Source organism: Schistocerca serialis, chromosome 7 (assembly GCF_023864345.2).
Source record: "Schistocerca serialis cubense isolate TAMUIC-IGC-003099 chromosome 7, iqSchSeri2.2, whole genome shotgun sequence".
Lineage (NCBI taxonomy): Eukaryota > Metazoa > Arthropoda > Insecta > Orthoptera > Acrididae > Schistocerca > Schistocerca serialis.
The window spans coordinates 268,446,325-268,473,387 of NC_064644.1; the positions used below are offsets into that span (position 1 = coordinate 268,446,325).

At 40.8% G+C, this 27,063-nt stretch overlaps 1 protein-coding gene across 1 annotated transcript in view; it reads left to right on the forward strand.

The window, feature by feature from the left end:
* Positions 1-27,063, forward strand: part of LOC126412662 (putative helicase MOV-10) — a 431,824-nt gene that overhangs the window by 218,176 nt on the left and 186,585 nt on the right. The window lies entirely within an intron of this gene.

Here is a 27,063-nt window from a genome sequence, read left to right on the forward strand (position 1 = left end):
TAATATTAATATTAAATATGTTATAATATAAACACCAAATACTTGAAATAATTGAGAAAGCAGTAGAGGTGGACTTTTATTAAATTGTAGCCTTCATTCTGATTTTGTGATTGTTTTACATTGATGAAGCACAAATTACATGTTTTAGCTGACCATATTAATACAGTTCTCAGAATTAGTTTCTGCGCTACTGCTATTTGTTTGCGTTTGCTAAGGGTCATCTTGATAGAATGCAGCAGATGCATGAATTATTGAACCACAACCACAAAAAACAAACTAAGTAATGAAGCTCTGTGGAGAGCATGAGTGTTGAAGAGAAGTCTTTGAAAAACACAGAGAACATTCATACAAGTTTATAAGCAACTAACAGTGAACAGCTGATCTTTTAACCTTACAGACACTCATATTATTCATTTCCAAACAAATAAAAGTGAAGTACAAATCAAACAATGGAAAATCCAGGATGGAATGTAACAATGTTATGAGAAGGAAAGTTGCTACTCAGCACATAGTGGAGATGCTGAGTCGCAGATAGCCACAACAGAAACCCTCGCAATTACACAGCTTTCATCAGTTAAACTGCAGTTTCAGTTGACTGAGACTGCAGTCGAGCGCGCGCGCCCGTGTGTGTGTGTGTGTGTGTGTGTGTGTGTGTGTGTGTGTGTGTGTGTGTGCTTGCACACGCGTATGTGTATGTCAGTCTATTGTTGACAAAGCCCTTAATGGCCAAAAGCTGTAATTGTGAGATTCTTTTTGTTGTGCCTATCTGTGACTCAGCATCTCCGCTATATGGTGAGTAGCAGCTTTGCGTCTCATAATAAAAGTGAAGTACAGTTACCTGTAGTAAAGATCATTGGGCTCACACTGGAAGAGGCCGATATAAGAAGCTCTTAGGCATCTAAGATTGACAGTAAACTGAGGTAGCACCAGCAGGTGAATTAGTTACAGTGTTCAGCAGCTGTTTTTAATGTAGTTCTTCAAACAAACTTCACACAGAACTCTTATCTGTTGTTTATATCCTGGCAAAGCTGAAACCTGTTTCATACAGACATTGTTACTGACCCCAAATAAGTTACCAATAAGGAGTAAATTTACTTGCTCATAAGTATGACAATTCCTAGGTCTTTGAGGAGGCTTGTGCAATATTCTTTCTACAAGTTTATATGGAATAAATACTCTTTTGACCTTACCTGCCTTCTGACCCCAAATAAGTTACCAATAAGGACTAAATTTACTGGCTCATAAGTATGACAATTCCTAGTTCTTTGAGGAGGCTTGTGCGATATTTTTTCTACAAGTTTATATGGAATAAATACTCTTTTGACCTTACCTGCATTACCACAAAAGATTATTGTGTTGATTGAAAGTATGCAAAGCAATGTCATCTGCAGACCAACACAGTGATTGGACAATGCGTAGGAAGGATAGGACTGATTCTATGGTAGGTGGTGTGTTCATTGCAGTTATAAGCTGTTTAAATGCAGTTGAGATCGATACTAGGTCGGACTGTGAAATAGTGTGGATAAAGCTGTCAACTCCCCCCATGAACCATGGACCTTGCCATTGGTGGGGAGGCTCACGTGCCTCAGCGATACAGATAGCCGTACCGTAGGTGCAACCACAATGGTGGGGTATCTGTTGAGAGGCCAGACAAACATGTGGTTCCTGAAGAGCGGCAGCAGCCTTTTCAGTAGTTGCAGGGGCAACAGTCTGGATGATTGACTGACCTGGCCTTGTAACACTAACCAAAACGGCCTTGCTGTGCTGGTACTGTGAATGGCTGAAAGCAAGGGGAAACTACAGCCATAATTTTTCCCGAGGGCATGCAGCTTTACTGTATGGTTAAATGATGATGGAGTTCTCTTGGGTAAAATATTCCGGAGGTAAAATAGTCCCCCATTCGGATCTCCGGGCGGGGACTACTCAGGAGGACATTGTTATCAGGAGAAAGAAAATTGACGTTCTACAGATCAGAGCGTGGAATGTCAGATCCCTTAATCAGACAGGTAGGTTAGAAAATTTAAAAAGGTAAATGGATAGGTTAAAGTTAGATATAGTGGGAATTAGTGAAGTTCGGTGGCAGGAGGAACGAGACTTCTGGTCAGGTGAATACAGAGTTATAAATACAAAATCAAATAGGGGAAATGCAGGAGCAGGTTTAATAATGAATAGGAAAATAGGAATGCAGGTAAGCTACTACAAACAGCATAGTGAATGCTTTATTGTGGCCAAGATAGATACGAAGCCCACACCTACCACAGTAGTAGAAGTTTATATGCCAACTAGCTACGCAGATGACGAAGAGATTAATGAAATGTATGACAAGATAAAAGACATAATTCAAATAGTGAAGGGGGACAAAAATTTAATAGTCATGAGTGGCTGGAACTCGATAGTAGGAAAATCAAGAGAAGGAAACGTAGTAGGTGAATATGGAATGGGAGTAAGGAATGAAAGAGGAAGCTGCCTGTTAGAATTTTGCACAGAGCATAACTTAATCATAGCTACCACTTTGTTCAAGAATCATGAAAGAAGGTTGTATACATGGAAGAAGCCTGGAGATACTGGAAGGCCTCAGTTAGATTATATAATGGTAAGACAGAGATTCAGGAACCAGGTTTTATTTTGAAAGACATTTCCAGGGGCAGATGTGGACTCTGACCACAATCTATTTGTTATGAACTGTAGATTAAAACTGAAGAAACTGCAAAAAGGTGGGAACTTGAGGAGATGGGACCTGGATAAACTGAAAGAACCAGAGGTTGTAGAGAGCTTCAGGGAGAGCATGAGGGAACAATTGACAAGAATGGGCGAAAAAAATACAGTAGAAGAAGAATGGATAGCTTTGAGAGATGAAATATTGAAGGTAGCAGAGGATCAAGTAGGTAAAAAGACGAGGGCTAATAGAAATCCTTGGGTAACAGAAGAGATATTGAATTTAATTGATGAAAGGAGAATATATAAAAATGCAGTAAATGAAGCAGGCAAAAAGGAATAGAAATGTCTCAAAAATGAGATTGACAGGAAGTGCAAAATGGCTAAGCAGGGATGGCTAGAGGACAAATGTAAGAATGTAGAGGCGCATATCACTAGGAGTAAGATAGATACTGCCTATAGGTAAATTAAAGAGACCTCTGGAGAAAAGAGAACCACTTGCATGAATATCAAGAGCTCAGATGGTAACCCGGTTCTAAGCCAAGAAGGGAAAGCAGAAAGATGGAAGGAATTTTTTTTTTTTTTTTTTTTTTTTTTTTTTTTTTTTTTTTTTTAGGGCGCAAAACTTCAGATGGAAGGAATGTATAGAGGGTCTATACAAGGACGATGTTCTTGAGGACAATATTATAGAAATGGAAGAGAATGTAGATGAAGATTAAATAAGAGATGTAATACTGCGTGAAGAGTTTGACAGAGCACTGAAAGACCTAAGTTGAAACAAGGCCCCGGGAGTACACAACATTCCATTAGAACTGCTGATAGCCTTGAGAGAGCCAGGCCAAATGAAACTCTACCATCTAGTGAGCAATACGTGTGAGACAGTTAAAATATCCGCAGACTTCAAGAAGAATATAATAATTCCAATCCCAAAGAAAGCAGGTGTTGACAGATGTGAAAATTACAGAACTGTCAGTTTAGTAAGGCATGGTTGCAAAATATTAACACGAATTCTTTACAGACGAATGTAAAAACTAGTAGAAGCCGACCTTAGGGAAGATCAGTTATTCCGTAGAAATGTTGGAACATGTGAGGCAATTCTGACCCTACGACTTATCTTAGAAAATAGATTAAGGAAAGGCAAACCTACATTTCTAGCATTTGTAGACTTAGAGAAAGCTTTTGACAATTTTGACTGGAATACTCTCTTTAAAATTCTGAAGGGGCAGGGGTAAAATACAGGGAGTGAAAGGCTATTTACAATTTGTACAGAAACCAGATGGCAGTTATAAGAGTCAAGGGGCATTAAAGGGAAGCAGTGGTTGGGAAGGGAGTGAGACGGGGTTGTAGCCTATCCCCAATTTTATTCAATCTGCATATTGAGCAAGCAGTAAAGGAAACAAAAGAAAAATTTGTAGTAGGAATTAAAATCCATGGAGAAGAAATAAAAACCTTGAGGTTCACAGATGACATTGTAATTCTGTCAGAGATAGCGAAGGATCTGGAAGAGCAGCTGAATGGAATGGGACAGTGTCTTGAAAGGAGGGTATAAGATGAACATCAACAAAAGCAAAACAAGGATAATGGAATGTAGTCGAATTAAATCGGGTGATGCTGTGGGAATTAGATTAGGAAATGAGATGCTTAAAGTAGTTATTGAGTTTTGCCATTTGGGGAGCTAAATAACCGATGATGGTCGATTTAGAGAAGATATAAAATGTAGACTGGCAATGGGAAGGAAAGCATTTCTGAAGAAGAGAGATTTGTTAACATCAAGTATAGATGTAAATGTCAGGAAGTTGTTTCTGAAAGTATTTGTGTGGAATGTAGCCATTTATGGAAGTGAAACGTGGACGATAAATAGTTTAGACAAGAAGAGAACAGAAGCTTTCGAAATGTGGTGCTATAGAAGAATGCTGAAGATTAGATGATTAGATCACATAACTAATGAGGAGGTATTGAATAGAATTGGAGAGAACTTGACTAGAAGAAGTGATCGGTTGGTAGGGCATATTCTGAGGCATCAAGGGATCACCAATTTAATATTGGCGGGCAGCTTGGAGGGTAAAAATCATAGAGGGACACCAAGAGATGAATACACTAAACAGATTCAGAAGGATGTTGGTTGCAGTAAGTACTGGGAGATGAAGAAGCTTTCGCAGGATAGAGTAGCATGGAGAGCTGCATCAAACCAGTCTCTGGACTGAAGACCACAACAACAACAAAGCTGTCAACCAGACAAGGACTGACCATTGTATTAGGATGCATTTATAGACCACCAGCATCTGCAACAAATTTCGCAGAACATTTCAGGGAAAGTCTTGACTACATAGGAAATAAATATCCAAATTATCCATTAGTTATACGTGAAGACTTTAATGTGGCATCCCCTGACTGGTTAAATTACACGTTTATCACAGGGGGCAGAAGCAAAGATTCATGTGAAGTTATTCTAGGAGCACTCTCAACATACAACCTTGAACAATTGGTTATAAAACCAACTCGAGAGGGGAACATATTAGATACCTTGGCGACAAACAGGCCTGATCTTTTTGAGGAAGTTAATCTAGGAGAAGGTATTAGCGACCATAATGTCGTTGTGCTATGTCAGTGGAAGTTGCAAAAAAACCAAAGAAACAACGTAGAGTTTTCTTGTTGGAGAAAGCAAATAAAAGTGTCATTAATGAATATCTTCATAGTCAGCTCCAAGCATTCACCGTGGGACAGAAAGATATTGAGCATCTTTGATTGGAATTTAAAGGTATTGTCCACCATGTGCTAGAGAAGTATGTGCCTAGCAAAAATGTAGGGGAGGGAATGGATTCACCTCAGTACAACAAACATATTAGGAAGTTGCTGAGAAAGTGGAGAATTTTACACAGTCATTTTAAATGTAGTCACTGCCCAGCTGACAAACAGAAATTATGTGAAATGAAAGCAGCTCCCAGAGGGATAATGAAAGATCATTTTAATGAATTTGAATGCCATATTTTATCTGCAGATTCTAAAAATAAGCCCAAATAAATTTGGTTCTACTTAAAATCTATAAATGCTACAAATAATTCAATACCTTCTCTTGCTCACAGTATGAGTAAGGTAACTGATGATGGTAAACAGAAGGCCAAAATTCTAAACCTAGCTTTCAAAAACTCATTTACAGTAGAGGACTGCAGCACCATTCCCCCTTTTCAATTATCGAATAAATGCAAGGATGGCTGACATAGTGTTTAGTGTATCTGGGATTGTAAAACAGTTAAGATCCTTAGATGCCAGGAAGGCATCTGGCCCAGATGGTATACCAGTAAGATTATATGTTGACTATGCTACAAATATAGCACAATTCTTATCCATCATCTATCAGAGATCATTGGAACAGCGGAAAGTTGCAAGGGTCTGGAAGAAGACACAGGTCATAGCAATGTATAAAGAGGGTAGAAAATCGGATGCACAAAATTACCGGCCAATTTCACTGACATTGATTTGTTGTAGAATCATGGAACATATTTTGTGTTCAGACATAATGACCTTTCTAGACTCTGAGAAGCTCATCTGCAGAAACCAGCACGGTTATAGGAAACAGCGGTTATGTGAGACACAGATGGCCCTCTTTGTACATGATATACAACAGGCTCTGGATACCGGCTCCCAGTTTGATGCCATATTTCTCAACTTTCAAAAGGCATTTGACTCAGTTCCGCACTGTCGCTAACTCCAAAAAGTGCGCACTGACGGTCTGTCCAATGACATATGCAGTTGGATAGAAAGTTTTCTAACAGACAGGAAGCAGTATGTCGTGCTGAACAGGGTGACTTCAACAGAAACAAGCGTAACTTCAGGTGTGCCCCTGGGCAGCGTAATAGGTCCGCTGCTTTCTACGATTTACATAAACGATCTGGTTGATGGTACTGACAGCGACATTAGACTGTTTGCCGATGATGCTCTAGTCCACAGGAAAGTAGTATCACATGAAAGTTGTGAGCAAATCAATCAGGATTTGCAGAAAATTAATGCGTGGTGTAATGACTGGCAGGTATCTCTCAATATTAGTAAGTGTAACCTACTGTGTATAACAAGGCGAAAATCCCCATTAATGTACAAGTAAAAAATAAATGCCCAGTCTTTGGAAGCGGTAACATCCATCAAGTTTATGTGTGTGACTATTAGAAATGATCTCAAAGGGAATGATCAGATTACACAAGTAACGGGTAAGGCAAACTCTAGATTGTGGTTTATTGGTAGAATCCCGTAATGATGCAGTCCTTCACAAAGAAAATAGCGTACAACACGTTAGTTTGTACAGTCTTAGAGTATTGTTTGTCTGTATGGGACCCATACCAGTTGGGTCTGATTCAAGAGATTGAGAAGATCCAAACAAGAGTGGCAAGATTCTTGACTGGTACATTTAGCCATCGCAAGAGCATTACACATCTCATAGAAAGTTTGAAGTGGGACACACTTGCAGATAGACGGTGCGCTAAGCAGAAGGGGCTGCTCACTAAATTCCAAAATCCGATCTTCACTGAGGATGTAGAGCATATATTATCACCACCAACTTTCAAATTGCGCAATGATCGCCATTCAAAGATAAGGAAAATTAGAGCTCATACTGAGGCGTTCAGACAGTCATTTTTCGTTTGCGCGATCCGTGAGTGGAACAGAGGGGGGAAATATGACTTTGGCGCTTGGTGGCTAGCGGAGTGGAACTGTACTTTTGGTTAACTTATCCATATGCTCTTTCTGCCACAACTTATTATCCATCTACAAGACCAGAAACTTCACAACTGGAGCTTCATCCAATATGGGTCTGTTGATCCCTATTTCCTGTACCTGTAAGACATCTTAATTTGCTTGGAACTGTATGGGTCTTCATACAATTAATGATTAAGCTCTTTCCTGTGAAGTAGTTGTTAACTAGTTTCATAATTATTTAGTCTTATCACTGTTGCTTCATTTGTTGAACCTCTGTTTTCTGTTTTTAAGATATGAATCCATCCTTACAAGATAACTGTCTTTAATGTCATGCCATTGTAATTTCCCTCGTAGAACTTTTATGAGCTACATTATCAGAAGTCTTGACAACATCATGGAAAATGTCAGCAGGGTAACTTCCCTTATTTAGTTTTGCCAGAATTGATTTTTTTTCTCTGTAGGGGAGTCTTACTGGGAGCAAAAAATGGTTCATATGGCTCTGAGCACTATGGGACTTAACAGCTTAGGTCATCAGTCCCCTAGAACTTTAGAACTACTTAAACCTAACTAACATAAGGACATCACACACATCCATGCCCGAGGCAGGATTCGAACCTGCGACCGTAGTAGTCGTGCGGTTCCAGACTTACTGGGAGCAAATTGAGCTATTATTAACGTTATTCTGAGAAAGATAGCTCAGTGTACTTTTGTATGCTAATTTCTCAATGCAGGAGGCTGGTTGTTCAACCCTTTTGCTGCTGTGGACATGTATACATGTCCTGATACACGCTTCCCCGGGTGCTGTGGATGTGTGTATGCACAACAATTGCACTTTTCTACAGTTCTATGGCTGTCTGAATGCATCCTGACCCTTTGACCAAGTGAGGTGGCACAGTGGTTAGTATAATGGAGTCGCATTTGTGAGGACAACGGTTCAAATCCACATCCAGCCATCCTGATTTAGGTTTTCTGTGATTTTGCTAAATTGCTTCGGGCAAATGCTGGCATGATTCATTTAAAAGGGCACGGGCGACTTCCTTCTGCATCCTTCCATAACCCGATGCGACAGATGATGTCGATGTTTGGTCCCCTCCACCAAATCAACAGACCAACTTGACCCCTTGATCTCTCACTGCTGCAGATGAGTTACTTCCGTATCTCAGTGAATAAAACTGTTTTGAGTGGTTATTGTATAACAATTAGATAAAATTAAGTCATGGAGGGAGGCAGAGGAGGCTGTATCAGGCAACACCATAACGCCTGAGGCAATTATATAGAGAGACTGAGATGATAATTGCAAAATTTCTCTTCTAGTTATAGAAACATTGCAAGGTGCTACTGGCAGACTGTACAATTGATGGACACCACCAACAACAATAATAGTAATAATAGAGGACAGCTTTGCATTCAGAGTAATTTCTAATAAAATAAAACCCTCTCGAACTGAGGTAACTAATACAGCAGGTTGGAAAGGATCCCATTTACTTGGTCCCTGTAGACAGGAGTAAGTTCATTCACCAACCATTAACCAAATTATAATATTATGCACTAGGTGCAGAACTGAAACAAGTCCACATGTTAGGGACGTGGGATGTGCTCAACTTGCATGTGTAAATACCACTGAATGGTTCACTAGACAACTTCCTCTGGGCTGTGCCAGAAAGCTTTTATTGGCAGGCAGTAGTAATTTAATGGTTCACAAAAAATTGCTATAGGAAGTCACGAATCTTAAGTTTCTAGACACATGTCATTCCTGCCTGGGACTCAAAACAACACTTTACTAGTATTTCATAAAAAATAAGTAAATAGGAAAGGAATAAAATTTAACAAACTTCATCACAATAACTTGTTAGACTTTGAGGCAAATATGATGTCAGAGTGACCCTGAGAAGCGGTTTGAAGCAGTGCGCGCAGTGACGCATACCATTACATTCAAATTCGGAGATAGTACGTGTGACCTGGAGAAATTTTAAGCAGATGGCTGAGCTGAAACACGAACTGGGAGGCAAAGCACATTGTTTATTAGTCAAGAGTAATGACCAAAACAAAGGCTCCTACTGCAACAGGAGGGACACTAGGAACACCAAATGCCGGGATGTGATCACTGTTCATAAATGACCCTGGCTCAGTTAAGTTAGCTCTGAGAAAGATGAGAGTTCCCAAAGGTGCTCATCAGGAAGACCTTGTGGGGTGTCAGATGAAGAATAAGGCCCAGGTATTGTCTGGAGCTTGAGCAGTGCAGCAGATTTCTTCCATCTGCTTGTTTCCCTCGGAATGCACTGGTGTCAATCTGTTGAGTTGTTTTTCCCATGTGCTCCTCAAAAACACAACTAGCATGTTCAGGAGACAAATCAGCAACAAACCATGAGATCAGCAACACGAAGGTCCATGTCCAGGATGCATGCTGAACTCAAAACTGACAGCTGCACTTGTGTCACTGTGACCTCTCCTCGCCACCACTCACATTGACTGTCTGTTACCAAGACCCTGTCCCATGGCTTGGTAAGCTACATGGCCCACACTCTGGAGATAGCCTATACAGAGTGTGACATACTGATTCGCACATCTCAGCCTGCCCCTCCATAAACTGAAGCACCCAGAGAAGGGCTCACAACAGTCGAGAAACTAATCGCAACCACTTACCTTGACTTGGCTCAGATGCACCCAGTGGTCCATTCCTTCGTCCTCATTATGGACTCTAGAGTGACAGAAGTAAGTACCTCCAACACTTGTACATCCCCACGAAATGGGATGTCAGCTTTTTCAGTGCCTTTTTTGCATGGTCTCGACCACCAGAGTCCATCACAAAGACCACATATGTGACACCAATGTTGCCCAGACATCAACCATTGTTGTGCCACACCACTTTTCTTTTGTGTGCACACAGTACTGGTAACCTCAGTCCTGCGCTGATTGTCCTTGATGATCTCCAGACTAATCTTGTTGGGCAGCGGGTCCTGGATCAACCAGATGGACAAGCATGAATTGAGGGCTATGGGAACCTGAGGGATGCTGGGGTAACCTTGTGGATCTATTGTTTTCTATATTAAATGCTAAGGTTAGCTAGGGCAAGGAATGATTTCGTTTAGTTTGCATCCAAGCATGAATATATAATGAGGTTAGACTTTTAAGTTCTGATTCACCCATTCAGCAAAAGAGGGTTGGTTGTAGTAAGGTTTTGTGATGACAGTGTTTCATCCCGTGACTGGAAGCAGAACTCCCAAAACTCCCTCGATACAAATGCTGGGGCGTTAGAACTAACAGTACCCTAGGAGGCTCAAAAAAAGGGAAAGGCCTGATAAAATGTCAAATTCTTAGCCCATCCATTACTTTCCCATTGCGTATCGACTTGCTAAACCTAGAAAACCAGTCCACTACTACAAGTATGTCCATCGCCCCTACTGGGTTATGCAGCAGAGGACCTATGTAGTCAATGAATAAACAGATGCTCCATTGGCCTCTCCACCTGAGTTGATTGGAGTAACCCCCTTCAGAGATCAGCTTGGCCACCATACACTCCTGTCACTGATTTACCATTCTCCAGGCATCAAGATCTAGTAGATTCCTGGATCTTATGGATGGTTTTATATATACCTTGGTGCTCCCCCATCACCAAACTGTGGTAGTAGTTAACCACCACGGATACCAGCATCATGGGCAGCCAGATTATGACATCCTCATCCTGGTGGCTGTAGTGGCAGATAATCCCCTGTGTAGTTCATACCCCATTACATCCACACCTGATGCCAGCCACTCCCTAATGGGGCCTAAATCCATGTCTTCCTCCTGCTGCTCCTGAAGGCTGGCACCTCAGTGACACATGTGTTTACCATCTTTCCTACCTCCCTTGAGCCTTCTGGAAGACAGCTCCTCCTCCTCCTCCTCCTCCTCATAGAACATCCTACTCAGGATGTTTCCCACAATGTTATCTTGCTTGTTTATGTGGCATACAGAGAACCAGAGGGCTGAGATGCACAAGGCCCAATGTGCAAAGTGCCCTGTTTTGTGGGCATGCCAGTTTGCAGCTGAGTGCCTGGTTGTCCACCTCCAAAGTACATTCATGGTTTTTGAGGTAGTATTTGAATTTCACAGTAGCGAATATAATGACCAGAGTTTCCAACTCATATATAGAATATTTCCTTTCTGCTGGAGATAGAGACCTAGTAGACACATACGCTAAGGGCCTGCACTCACCATCATGCTGGTAGAGTAATATGGTGGCCACACCTGAGTTGGCCATGCCCATCTGCGCTATGAATGGTTGACTGAAATTTGGAACCATGAGCACTGGCATGTTACTCAAGGTGGTCTTTAGCACATTAAAAACTGCCTGCTGTCTCTCAGTCCAATACAAATAGCTCCCCTTTTTTGCGCAACTTATTTAAGGATGCTGCCAGCTTAGTAAACCCATTTAACTCTCTCAGCAGACACCAAATGACCCAAAAAGGAGCTCTCATTACTCATTGGAGTGACCTTGGTTAGCATGATGGTTAAACCAGACTCCCTCAGAGGCTGCAAAGCCTGGCGCAAATGCCCATCCTGTTAGCTGTAAACAAACTTAAATTTTATATCTTTAGCACAGAATTGAGAAACCTGGAGAGCACGACCACTCCATTAGAAAGACCGAAGGGCAGCTGATTGGACTCATACAATTCTCAGTTGGTAGCAAAAGCAGTAGCCTCCTTGAATTCTTCAGCCAGATGGATCTGGTAGTGCACTTGGTTGAGTGCAAGCACAGAGAATTAGTAGGGCCCAGAAAACCCAAGAAAAACAGCCAAGCAAATCAGGAAGGGAGAGGGACTCCAGAACTACCTTATGGTTAATAGCCAGTAATTAATCACCAGTCTGAACCCTCTCGCCCTCCACCCACCCACCCCATTCCTCTGGGTGACCGAAAATATAAGTGATGCATATGGAATGTTGATACCTTACGATTCCCTCATCAGCATTTGTCCACCGGCTAACGCAAAACCTTCATTGTGGGAGATGGGATAGACATTACGGAGATTGTCTGACAGGTACTTGGTCAGAGAGTACACTCTGATACTCTATTCAATTGGTCTTTCCCATAATGTCAATCAATACTTCAATGAAACGCTACAAAACCTCAAAGAGAGCTTGGGCCCCCTCAGATGGTTACTGTTCCACTTCAATCCTCACCTGCCCCTCGCCATCCTCCTGGTGACCAAAGTGTAAACCCCAGACCACCCAGAATGTTGTCACTCCAACTGAGGTTGAAACCTGAAACAAAACTTCCCCCAGCATAACCCAAAATCAGCCCTGTCCTAAGTACAATGTCACATCCCAGTGGAAGATACATACTCAATCCTTCAGTCACTGACACCAGCAGTGGCCAAGAAAACTCCCCAATGCAACAAAAAACATGCACCAAGGGAAGAGTCTGGTCATTCAGTCTTAAAGTTCTATTTACGGATTTTAAATCAGGATTTGCAAAGCGCCCTGTATCTAGAATACCACCTATCACCTATGACTCAGTAATCAAATGATGCTACCAGAATACAATAAAGTGCACAGTAGTGATTAATGCTGGCACACATGAGAGGAAGAGGATTACTGGTCACCTTCCTCACTCTGTCACCCAGAAGTTGGATGCCACGGCTAGCTCCTCTGACATCAGCTTCCAAATGTGTCTTTCTGTCAGGCCAAAATTGATGAGCAAAATGACCCTATCAACCACAGCAGTACCAACCACCTTCTGCAAAATGTGTATTACCAGCTGACCCTGCCTTGTGGGTAGGACCTGCACCTAATTTTGGCACCTCTCCACACCCTCTCTTTTAATCAGCTTTTTTAACCCCCTCTATGGCTGTGACTAATATGTACAAGTTGCAGCAGCTGGTTGGCTTTTTCAGCAGACTGCACCTGCAGATGGTCCTCCGGCTTTTATCTCGTCTAAATAGTTCCCATAGTATCACTCTCAGTCAAGTCAGGTTCGAAAGCAGTGGGTGCCATACACACTCCACCAAAGTCTCACGAGCATGTTGGAACTAAAAGAAATATTTCTTTAGCACATCGCTGTTAAGCATGGTGGATAACTGTTCCTGTAACACATGTGCACGTAATTCCCACAAGCACCCTCTCTCTCCTAAGACAACACCCACCATCGTGGCCAGAGAGTCGCAACTCAACGTACATGTCAGCTGTAAAATATTTTCCCATGACATCTTAAAGATGCTAACTTGCCTTTCAAAATCTATGATAATCCACAAGAAATTGGTCAAATGCTGTTGGGTATCAATAGCAAGAAATTGTATTCTGCGTAACACGTTCAGGGATGGATTGGGCAACTTGGCAACTCTGGTTGCACATTCTCCATACCACAACTCCTTGTCCCAGGGGAAACTCTAACATTTTCCAAGGCCCCCAAGGTTTTATAAATCACTAGCCACCTGATAGCTATCCCAGTCCAAGGCACTCAGTTTAATCTGTAAATTCATGACCGTATTCTGGAGTTGATAACCACTCAGTTTCAGTTGGGTATCAGTCATACCAAATTTATATTCTCAATCTGGCGAAACCAGTGTGCAGTTAGCAGCTGCATGTGGTACACCTGAGCAAGGGAAAGACCACTACCTTGCAAAAACTGATGTTCTACTCTGACTTGGAAATGGAAGTGATGCAGTGCTCGATGGCAGTGCTCACCTAATCAATATGCACTGCTATGACCTACATAGGAGTCCATATGACTCTGTGCAGACAGCTCCACCACATCCCCATCTTCTGATTGGTCATGAACACAGTTTTTGTACTATAGCAGCTCCTTGCATAGGTAGCCCACTGCCACCATGACGTGGTTCCATGATGTGACCAGGTACACCTAAAAATTCAACACCAATAGATTCTGCCAAATTCATTAACTTTTACAGAATAATAATTTCATTTCTACATTTACTTAAAGATGTGTTACCAATTATGCTCAATAAGAACATCAGTCCTCCACTTCTGAAGACAATCATGCTCTAGCTACCAATTTGTGAGGCTAGATTCCACATCAAGTTGTTTGCAAGTGGGAGGATTGGGAAAGGGTGGGACTGAACATCACTCAAAATATTGCAAGTGCCAGAACAACAATTATTATCATCTAATGACATTTAATGAAACTCTGAGCACGGTATGAAAGTTGAATTGAACAGTTAAAAATTTTACAATCTTGAAACATGTAAGTAATTTAACTAAACTGTTTAACCCAGTTAATTGAAAATGGAACATTTCATTTACTTGTCAAAATGTGAACCTGGTTTGCCAAGATGAACAGCATTTAATAATATCAAGAACTAAGATTCAATAAGTTGTGTAGGCAGTCCAGATAAAACACTTATTAAGACTAGGTAATTGTCAAGATTAGAATAAATTAAACCAGTTCCTGTTTGAACCACAATATAAGATAATTGATCCACAGTGTTCTCAGCCACTGGCATGAACTCAGGACAGTTAACAAATCTAAAGGCTCAGAATTCTGAATTTTGCACTCCAGAACACGAGACGTGACTGTATAGGTACATGATATAGTTAACAATGAGACGTGCTGAAATCGAGGCAGAGGAGGCTGCTTCAGGCAGCACCATAATGCCCAAAGCAATTATATCAGGAGACTGGAAGGATAATTGAAAAATTTACATATCACTTATACAGGGTGTTTCAAAAATGACCGGTATATTTGAAACGGCAATAAAAACTAAACGAGCAGCGATAGAAATACACCGTTTGTTGCAATATGCTTGGGACAACAGTACATTTTCAGGCAGACAAACTTTCGAAATTACAGTAGTTACAATTTTCAACAACAGATGGTGCTGCGGTCTGGGAAACTCTATAGTACGATATTTTCCACATATCCACCATGCGTAGCAATAATATGGCGTAGTCTCTGAATGAAATTACCCGAAACCTTTGACAGTGTGTCTGGCGGAATGGCTTCACATGCAGATGAGATGTACTGCTTCAGCTGTTCAATTGTTTCTGGATTCTGGCGGTACACCTGGTCTTTCAAGTGTCCCCACAGAAAGAAGTCACAGGGGTTCATGTCTGGCGAATAGGGAGGCCAACCCACGCCGCCTCCTGTATGTTTCGGATAGCCCAAAGCAATCACACGATCATCGAAATATTCATTCAGGACATTAAAGACGTCGGCTGTGCGATGTGGCCGGGCGCCATCTTGCATAAACCACGAGGTGTTCGCAGTGTCGTCTAAGGCAGTTTGTACCTCCACAAATTCACGAAGAATGTCCAGATAGCGTGATGCAGTAATCGTTTCGGATCTGAAAAATGGGGCAATGATTCCTTTGGAAGAAATGGCGGCCCAGACCAGTACTTTTTGAGGATGCAGGGACGATGGGACTGCAACATGGGGCTTTTCGGTTCCCCATATGCGCCAGTTCTGTTTATTGACGAAGCCATCCAGGTAAAAATAAGCTTTGTCAGTAAACCAAATGCTGCCCACATGCATATCGCCGTCATCAATCCTGTGCACTATATCGTTAGCGAATGTCTCTCGTGCAGCAATGGTAGCGGCGCTGCGGGGTTGCCGCGTTTAAATTTTGTATGGATAGAGGTATAAACTCTGGCGCATGAGACGATATGTGGACGTTGGCATCATTTGGACCGCAGCTGCAACACGGCGAACGGAAACCCGAGGCCGCTGTTGTATCACCTGCTGCACTAGCTGCGCGTTGCCCTCTGTGGTTGCCGTACGCGGTAGCCCTACCTTTCCAGCACGTTCATCCGTCACGTTCCGAGTCCGTTGAAATTTTTCAAACAGATCCTTTATTGTATCGCTTTTCGGTCCTTTGGTTACATTAAACCTCCGTTGAAAACTTCGTCTTGTTGCAACAATACTGTGTTCTAGGCGGTGGAATTCCAACACCAGAAAAATCTTCTGTTCTAAGGAATAAACCATGTTGTCTACAGCACACTTGCACGTAGTGAACAGCACACGCTTACAGCAGAAAGACGACGTACAGAATGGCGCACCCACAGACTGCGTTGTCTTCTATATCTTTCACATCACTTGCAGCGCCATCTGTTGTTGAAAATTGTAACTACTGTAATTTCGAAAGTTTGTCTGCCTGAAAATGTACTGTTGTCCCAAGCATATTGCAACAAATGGTGTATTTCTATTGCTGCTCGTTTAGTTTTTATTGCCGTTTCAAATATACCGGTCATTTTTGAAACACCCTGTATAACCATTGCAAGACACTATTTGTGGACATTAAGGCAAACACAATGCCAGTGTGACCCACCAGGAAGCAGTTAGAAGCAGCACATATGGTAGCGCCTGTCATTACACTCAAATTTGGAGACATTATGTGGGCAGCAACCACGAAATTGTAATCAGGAGGCTAAGCTGAAGCATGAACTGGGAGGTAACACACTTCATTAAGTTAAGTCACAGAGTAATGACCCAAACAAATGCTCCTACTACAACCAGAGGGACACGAGGAACACCATACACTGAGCCGCGGTCGTTGCTAAAAAATGACTCTTTCTCAGTAAGTTAGCCCTGAGAAATATGAGAGTTCTCAAACGTGCTCACTGGAAAGATCTTGTGAGGTGAAGAATAATTCCTGGTGTTATCTAAAGTTCGGGTAGTGCAACAAACATCTTCCTCCTACTTGCCCTCCTCAGCATTTGCCCACATCGATCCGCTGAGTTGCCTTCCCCACGTGTTCCTCGAAAATTTGCCCAATGTGTTCAGGAGACAAATCTACAATGAACCATAGGATCCACAACACAGGAGCCCATCTCCAGCAGGCTGCTGAGCTCAAAACTGACGCTTGCACACACCTCATCGTGACCGCTCATGTTAACCATTTGATACCAGGTCCCTCCATCATGGGTTCACTAGCTACGTGGGGCATGGCACAATCTAACAATTCACACAACATCTCACTATCATTTGCAAATAACCTTGTTTCAGTATCTTCAATCATTTATTGCATTTGATGTTATTATGACCACATGATTTACGATGCGCAAGGATGCAAATGGGTACACTGTGTGTGACTGTCCATCAGATGCAGAACCCAATAACTCGAGAATGTAATGAGGTATCATTCAGCTCTCAATTTTAAATAAAATTTTGTCATCTTACCTACATTTCATTCACTGCAATGTATGAGTTAAAATCGACCATACGCGAAGTTTACACTATGTGTTTTTAGCTCCGAAAAATCTTTAAAATTTCCTACAATGTTTTACTTAACTTCAAGCAGCGCACTAACTATGGCATATAATGAAAAGAAATTCAGTCCCTTATTGAATGAAGATATCAGTCTGTAAGATGTGCAAAAATCAAATTTTCTCACCGAATACCATAATTTTCTTAAAACTACATGATAAGTATTTCTTAGCAGCCAGCAAGTCTGCACAGACGGAACTGGGCATGTTGCGTGTGACGGTCAATTGGATATAAAATCAAATAACTCAAGAATGAAATGAGATATTATTCTACTCCCAGTTTTAAATAAAATGTCAATATCTTAACCTACATTTCATTCACTGCAATGCATGAGCTAAAAATCAACCATATGCAATGTTTATGCAATGCATTTTTACTTCTGCAAAACTCTTTAAAATTACATGCAATGTTTTACTTAATTTGATGGAGTGCAGTAAGTATAATGGATCATGAAAAGCCATTCATTTCCTTATTGAACAAAGGTTTCAGACTGCAAGAAGTTCAAAAATCTAATTTTTTCATCTATTGGTTTTCGAAAAATCAGATGATAAGTATTTCACAGCTGTCGGAATGTCATCTCTCAGCACAAGCCACCAACATTTAGCACCCGGTACAGCCATAACAAAAGCTACCCTCAGCATGGAATGCAGGGAGCATATCTTTTCCAGCAAAAGGATTAATTGGGTGTCACTACTTATCAGCACTTTGATAAATGATTATTACTACCACATGCTTCAGTCCTCTAGGAGATGCTTGTGGGGAAGGGGAGGATCAAACCAAAATTGGCACAGAATTTTTAATATTTTTTTAAAAATAATATCATAAGTAGAAGAGTTGTTGTATTTCAGTGACCTAATACTTCTAGTACTTGACATTGATCTCTGCCTCACTGAAGCCCACACCCAAACTTCATTCCATATAAAAGCTACTGACAAATAATGACACTTACACTTTGACAGCTGCCCCCCTTCCATGTTTTTTTAATGTAGCCAAACAATTTAAGTATAGCACTCTCCACAGTTTCTGTTAGAGGGTTGATCTGCAGGGTCTTTCATATTGTTCCCTTTTCATCTCACACAGGATCTCTCACAGAAAGCACATCTCTGTTGCTTGTATATTGCTCAGATATTTCTTTTTCCAAGTCCAGCATTCTGATTTAAAGATCAAAATTGGCTGATAATATGACTTGTACATAATGATCTTTGCTTTGGCAATTATCTTTTAATTTCTAATTATGTCCAATGCACCACAATAAAATTTCAAACAATTTGTTATTTTCTCAGAAATTTTATCCTTGATGTTCCTTTCGTGGTTAATTTGCTTCCTAGATACTTGAAAAAAATCTAGTTCTGTAATATTTTTTTCATTCTTCCTGATGATTTTCATGACTTCACTTTCTGTTAAGCTCATTTCCATGCCTGTTTCTCCAATTACCCTCTACCAGGTACTAAGTTGTTCTCCCAATTTCTGCCCATTTTCTTCCCAAATCATCTGCATATGCCGTGATTCTCACATCATCTGCTGTTGACCCTTGGTGAACTGTCCTCCAGGAGCACACTTCGTGGCTGAACCCCTGTGTTTGTTATAAACTATTCTGATCTTTTGCCATCTATTACAAGACAGTTCAGGCATTTTTGTACTTATTTATAATTCTCAGTTGCATTCCTTTTGACAATTACAGTATGTTCAGACCTTCCCACGTCTCTTCCATTCCATCACTGTCAAAGCCTTTCTTAGGTCTACGAATGCAACTGCTATGTCTTTCCCCAAATTGCCATCCTTTTCTACAACCTGTCTGGTTGTAAATAAGACATCTGTAGTTTATCTTCCAGGTTGAAATCCTTGTTATTCTTCTCTCAATTGTGGTTCTATCTTATTCCTGGTTTTTTGTAAAATTATCTTTTCATAAATCTTCACACAGTAGCATAATAGTGCTGTTCCTCTGTAATTCTCATAGAGCTCCGTGGTACCCTTTTTAAATATAGGTACAATAATCCCCTCTGTCCCATCAACAGGAATCTTTCCATATGTCCAAACTATCCTCATTATTCTACACAGGCACTGAATTCTGATAGGTCCTGTGGCTTTAATTGTTTCCACTGTGATATCATAGGAGCTTTGCAATTTTTCATTTATATCGAAGGTTTCTCTACATCCAAGATTTGCAGATCTTCTCTTTCAGTCTCCTCTTGTTTCATCTCCCTCTGTCTCATTATGTATCTTTGTTTCATCCTGTCCTTCATATAATTTTTGGAAGTATTCTTTTCCTTCTTTAAAAACTTCTTCTTTCTCCAACACTGGTTTTTCCCTCTTTGTTGATGACTTTTGAAGTATTTTCTTATTGCTTCTTTCTATTCGCTAATATGTAGTATAATTTTTTTGTATTATCCTCAAAATTGTCTTCTGTTTCTTTTGTGAATTTTTCCCAAGACAACTTCTTAGCCAGAGCTACTATCATTTCTTGCTGCTCCTCTTAAGTCATTTCCATTTGTCTCTACTATGTTCCACTCTGTTCTTGAACCATTGTCCCTGTGCTTTATTCTTCTTCTTGGCTGCTCCTGCAATTCTCTCATTCCACCATGGAGTTTCTTTGTATCTGACTTGTTGATGTCCTTCCACATGTTTCTTTCATTGCATTGACTAGAGACTGTTTCAAACTCCTCCTTTCTTCCTCTACATCCTTCCCCTCATCTTGACAAAATTGTGTCTTAATCTTCTCCCTGTATATCTCTTGGATTTCTCTATCTTTCAGCGATGTTTGCCTGTCTTTTTCCACCTTATCCTAATTTCTCCAAAGGCCATGCCAATAGTCTGTGGTCTCCTTCTAGATTAATGCTTGGTATCACTTTCACTTCCGTCAGGCAACTTCTGATTTCTTCAGTTATTATTATACAGTCTAGTATGGATGTCTGTGTCAAATTCCAACTAGTAAATCATACAATATCAAAGGCAGAGCAACTTGCAAAACCACACATTTTCTTTATCAACTAATGTCTGTCCCCTGAGCAGCATTATTTGGGGTGAGTCACCTAACGTTACCGCTGGATATATTTCGTAAACCACATAAAATACTGACGAACCGATTCCACAGACCGAATGTGAGGAGAGGGGCTAGTGTAATTGTTTAATACAAACCATACAAAAATGCATGGAAGTATGTTTTTCAACACAAACCTACATTTTTTTTAAATGGAACCACATTAGTTTTGTTAGCAGATCTGAACATATAAACAAATACATAATCAGTGCCATTTGTTGCATTGTAAAATGTTAATTACATCCGGAGATATTGTAACCTGAAGATCAGCACTGGATGGTGATGGAGCTGTGTTCCAGTGAGTCATGCGGAAGAGACATAGTGACAGTGTGCTGTACAGCAGGAGGAGCATGACCAAAGGTGCTGGTGTTGGAGTAGCCAGGTGATGTGGAAAACCACAGTGTACTGTTGTGTGTGTCTCATTGTATGCCTGCGATCTGTGATGGTAAGGATGCTGGGTGCAGTGCAGAGTGGGGTGGTTGGACGTCAGGTGGGTGACACCTGTCAGTGGGGCCAGGGTCATACATGTGCTTCCATTCTCGCCATTGTGACTGTTATGTGTTTTGTGTATGAGCGGCTCATATGGTAGGGTAGGGCAGTGGGTGTGTCATTATCACATTGCAGGAGAAATGTGTTCTCTATGCAGAGTGCTTCCAATGCCACATGGCAGTTGGCGTAATGGTGGTGAATCACCATGAGCTCATCAGCTGAGGAAGACACTGCTTGAATATGTCAATGGATGTGTCACTGTCTTCCTGTTGTGTGTCTTGAATGGTCAATGTACAAGGTAGAGGTGGAGGTGCCAGAGCGAAAGGTCCTGGGATGCAGTGACCCATGACAAAATTCAGGAGCATGGCGTGTTGTACAAATGAGGAAAGGTGGAATTGGCATAAAAATTCCCATCACTAGGACTGGTTCTATGATGTCCTTAAGAGAGAATATACATGTGAGGCAGCAAGATGATAACAGGTGCAGAGTCTGGATCATGGATCCGTGAACTGGGACTGACAAACTGGCAGCTCCGTACAGTTGCAATGCCATACATTAGTCCACTGTCAGTGAGTGGCTAGGTGGCAGGGAGTAGATGTCAGAGCTGATGTCTGTTGGAAAATGGTTCATCATAAGCGGGATGAGAGGGGAAGGAAGCACCTCGCCAAACTTGTCAGAGTCTGGGTCAATGAAAAGATCATGCTCACATGTGCAATCAGAGATGTGAAATCTGGTAACAGTCATTATCAGTTTAGTGAGAGAATATTCATGGCTGTGCTTAATGTAGGGGCAACTGGGATAGTCTTCCTGAATGGAAGAACCTATTGTGAGCAGTATTAAGTATTCACAAGTTGGGCGACAGTCACACGCAGTTTTGGCGAACGGCTCCTGCACGGATGGATGAAGGTCACTGTGATAAGCAGCAGTTATGATGTGTGTTTTATGATGCCAATTGAAACAGTTCTGCCCAGGTGTTGCTTAGAAGGCTGTGTGTGGTGGTTGCGCAGATGCAGCACGGTTGGCAGTGTTCTGCACAAGTGAGAGCACAACAGGATCTGTGGTGTTCTGTGTAAGTCTGGGCATGACATGAGTGCAAATGTTCTTCACAGGCATGGGCTTGGAGTGGGTTGTGGGGAGGCGGAGGTATGTTGATATGCGAAGGTTGACACTCCAGGTGGGCGTGGTGAAGTCAGAGTCAGAAGCAATCAGGTAAAGTCAGTAGGGAGTGACTAATGCGTGGAAGGATGAATGCCAAACCTGTGGATGCAGCACATGGTTGCCAGCATTGTCGTCAACAATGAGGATACAGTGTTGGTGTTCAGTGGAATGTTCTGAAAGTAATTGTTCATTTGCAACACTATTTGTTAGAAATAAATTGCTCACAATCATGGGCGAGGATTGAGGTTGGTCTGTACAAAACTGGATATGTTCCATGTTCATGTTTGAAGCCCAGACAACTGGTAGCAGTAGGGTGGATTGAACAAATTAGTGGCTGGTGCTGAAGACGTGGTGTCCGTGGTGAATGACTCAAATCTGTGCAGCTGGAATGTTGCAGTTTACATCTTGTGTAGTATTTCTGAAAGGCTAGTATGGGAATGAGTTCCCACAGTAGATTGTTTGTTGCTTTCAGTTGTTCAGGACTAGCATCATCAGTTGAACCACAGTACTGGAGCACTTCACTTGCACAGCTGATTTCTATCTTCACTTGCACAGCTGATTTCTATTGATGCTTGAAGACTCAGTTGAGAAGTACTGCACTGTCTAGAACAGAAGCTGTAGGCATGGTGCATGAATTTTGGCACACATCAGTTGGGTGGAGGTTGCATTGTCCTAGTGCAGCAATGGTATCAATGCAAAAATTACCCTGCACCGTCATTGCAAATCACCAGGTCACCAATGTGGGCATTTATCCCTTATACTCAACTAAGGTAAGAGAAATAACTGATCAATAAGAAACAACATTGTTGAATAAATTGTGTACATGGGAGCACAAGCATACTGTTCATTACAACAGCATAGCATGGACTAAAGTCCGATGTTCATCATTGTAGTGGCTTTGTGGACTATCGGTAGTTGCCAAATAATTTTTTTAACAGTGAAGTAAACAAAACAGCAATTATTGAAAATGCCAATACATTACTTACAATTAAAATGTTAATTACAAAAGTTCTTGCTGCATAAGTTTTACATGAAATAAACTGCCAAATTGATACATAGCAGATGTAACTGTGAATTTTGTGATTTACTGAGCAGAATAATCTTTATATCTGATCTAATAATGCAAATAATAAAATACTGATTTTTTTCATAATTACAAATTGGCTTTTGTGGATAAAATTCTCAACAACTTCAGAAATATTGCTTGACACATCCATTAAGCTTGTTTTTTATGAAGAGAACACATTTTTGTGAAATATGATATCTATTTTCAATACATTTCATAAGCTTATAAGTAAAAAGCCATTTTTTTCTGTTTCTGTTACTGTAATAATGATTATCTTGGATTTTGTGATTTTCATAAAAAATAGTATTTTATGTCAGAACCAATAATGCGAAACATACAATGTTTCTTCTTAATTTCAGTTCAGATTTTGTAGCCAACATTTCCTTAAGTTTCAAATATACTTCTTTGCATGATCCAAAAACAAAGATGATGTGACTTAACAAACGAAAGCGCTGGCACGTCGATAGACACACAAACAAACACAAACATACACACAAAATAAAATTCTAGCTTTCGCAACCAACGGTTGCCTCGTCAGGAAAGAGGGAAGGAGAGGGAAAGACGAAAGGATTTGGGTTTTAAGGGAGAGGGTAAGGAGCCATTCCAATCCCGGGAGTGGAAGGACTTACCTTAGGGGAAAAAAAGGACGGGTATACACTCGCACACACACACATATCCATCCACACATATACAGACACAAGCAGACATATACAGAGGCAAATCCTTTCGTCTTTCCCTCTCCTTCCCTCTTTCCTGATGAGGCAACCGTTGGTTGCGAAAGCTAGAATTTTATTTTGTGTGTATGTTTGTGTGTCTATCGACGTGCCAGCGCTTTCGTTTGGTAAGTCACATCATCTTTGTTTTTAGATATATTTTTTCCCACGTGGAATGTTTCTCTCTATTTTTATATATATATATATATATATATATATATATATATATATATATAAGCTCCAGAAAGCCTACAAGCTAACATGGACGCATTACAACAAGAAGTGCATTTCGACAGACGCAAAATTAAGGCACTATACAACAGTGATTCTTCCAGAAGCAATCTATGCAGCTGAAACAATGGTGATTGATGGTCATTCTAAAATTAAGGAAATAGAAAAGCAGGAAAGAAAAATTCTCAGGAAGATTTACGGTCCAGTCAACAAAAATGGCATTTGGATGAAGAGACCACAAAACGAGCTCTATAGAAAGATCAGCATAGTAACAGATGAAATCAGAAAGCGCCGAGCCAAATTTTATACACATATCTACAGGATGGAAGACTCCAGAACAGCAAAGAAATTATTCAATATTATAACAAGGAGTAAATGTGGCACGGAATGGCTGAAAGAAGTCCAGAGGGATCTACAGCAGATCAACATAAAAAATCTCGAAGATCGCACCGAGTGCCGGCATAAAATCACAAGTGTGAAGTTTGGGGAAAGAACATCGTGTCAGCCTGGTAAAAAATGGACAGAGGAACGGAAGAAGGAGCATTCTGAGAGGATGAGGAGGTTTTGGGAAACAAAGAAGAAAAACATCCGAAGATGATATTATGAATTCAAGTTCAATCGCTCTCCTAAAGGGAACAATCGTTATAATAATAATAATATATATATGGTGGTGTAATATTCAGCCGATCCATTCAGTTTATCCCATTACAAGATCAATATACAGGGTGCCCCATTTATCTTGACCACCCTAAATAACTGTTTGTTCAGATGTAAATTACAAAATGTTTCAAGCAAATGTTCTTTAGCCATCAGGGGGACACCAATCAGCATTGATATCCTTCGTTGTATCTTTGGTTTTTATAAAGATATGAACAATAGTACTTTTTTAAATGGAACCCTGTATTTTTTACTCGCCAGTTAATTTCATCTCCTAAAGACCTACTCAAAAATGTATCACAGTGTACCATTCACTGAAACACCACGTTATTAATTACATAATGTGACACTGATGTTGATGCTCCCAGTACTTAGTGCAGGTACTCAGGGTAATGGAACACATCCACATACTGACGTTGACAGAGGACAAGTGTAAACGTAAGTAGAATGCACACCCGTCATTCCATCAACCATCGTCAGTGGAAGAGTTGTGTGAGTAGAATGTACGCCAATGAAGAGAAGGAAGAAATACTACTCGTCTATGGGAAATGTAAGTTAGCAGAACAATAATTGCAATACTGTTTTCTTATGTACGGGTGCATTTAGTACAGTAGTTTAGTCCTTTTATATACTGTCGTGTGGATTAGGCATACAGTAAAGACTGTCCTTCCTACAAACTGTTATTGTTGTTGTTGAAGGTAGGTGAAATCCTACGCAGGCAGCGGAACTGTACAGAGAGCAATGTCCTGACAAGAACTTACCTTCCTGATGGGTGTTTTCGTGTCTTGTTGTGACACTTCAGGAAACAGGAAGTTTCAACCCACAACTGCACAATCCTCATAGCACCCGCACAGACGAAGCTGCCGAAGTTACTGTTCTCGCTTCCGATGCTATGAATCCACATGTGAGCATACGACAGCTTGAACATGAGATCTGCATTCCTAAAACCAGTGTACATCGTATTCTTATATGTCACCAGTTCCACGAACTTCGTCTCCAGTGTTCTATTTACCAATGAATGTTCCTTCTCAAACAAAGGACAGGTAAATACAAGGAACATGAATTATTGGTCCAGGGAAACCGGCGATGGCTTAGACAGGTGGAACAGCAGCGTCAATGAAGAGTTAACATTTGGTGTGGGATGCTTGGTACTACAATTATTGACCCTTATTTCGTCAATGGTAGTCTAAACGGCAAAACGTATGCCAACTTCCTCAGACAAATTCTTCCTCCCCTTCCGGATGAACTGCTGTGTAGAACCAGAATGCTTATGTGGTATCAACACGATGGATGTCCAGCACATAATGCCTTGCATACACGTCGTGTTCTGAACTGTGAAGGTATCCTGCCAGATGGATTGGCCAAGGAGGAACAATTACTTGGCCTGCTAGGTCTCCTGATTTAAATCCTCGGGACTTTTTTCTTTGGGGATTCATTAAACATGTTGTCTATCATGATATTCCAACAACTCCAGAGGACATGCAGGAATGTATCGTGCTTGCTTGTAATTCTCTTCAGCAGGCAACACTGGAAGCAGTAAATAATTCTTTCATTCAATGAGTGCACCAGTGTATCGGTGTCCAGGGTCACCACTTTGAGCATCTTCGAATGTTCTGCTCTTGGGAAATGGTACAAGAGAGTCAAAGTCAATTTTGTATTACGTTTTTACTTGATTTTCATTTGTTTCCTGACATCTCCAGCAAGTGGACGAGTTTGTGATCCCTGGCTCAAAGTCAATGTTGTGTTATGTAATTAATAACGCTGTGTTTCAGTGAATGGTACCCTGTGATACATTTTTGAATAGGCCTTTAGGAGACGAAATGAATTACTGAATTAGAAATACAGGGTGCTGTTTAAAAAAGTCATACTGCTGTTCATATCTTTGTAAAAAACAAAGCTACAATGAAGGCAATCATGATGATTGATGTCCCCCTGATGGCTAAAGAACATTTGCTTGAAACATTTCGTAATTTCATCTGGACGGACAGTTATTAAGGTGGTCAGGATAAATGGGACACACTGTATGTGTCATTTGACAGAAATCTTTCCTTATTCTTCAAGTGAAACATTAACGTATGGCTACTCATAAAACACCCTGTCTATGGGTTAAAAATTAAATAATAAAATAATTTTTTTATCATTTCTCAGTATATTTTCACTGGAGTGCTTGTCT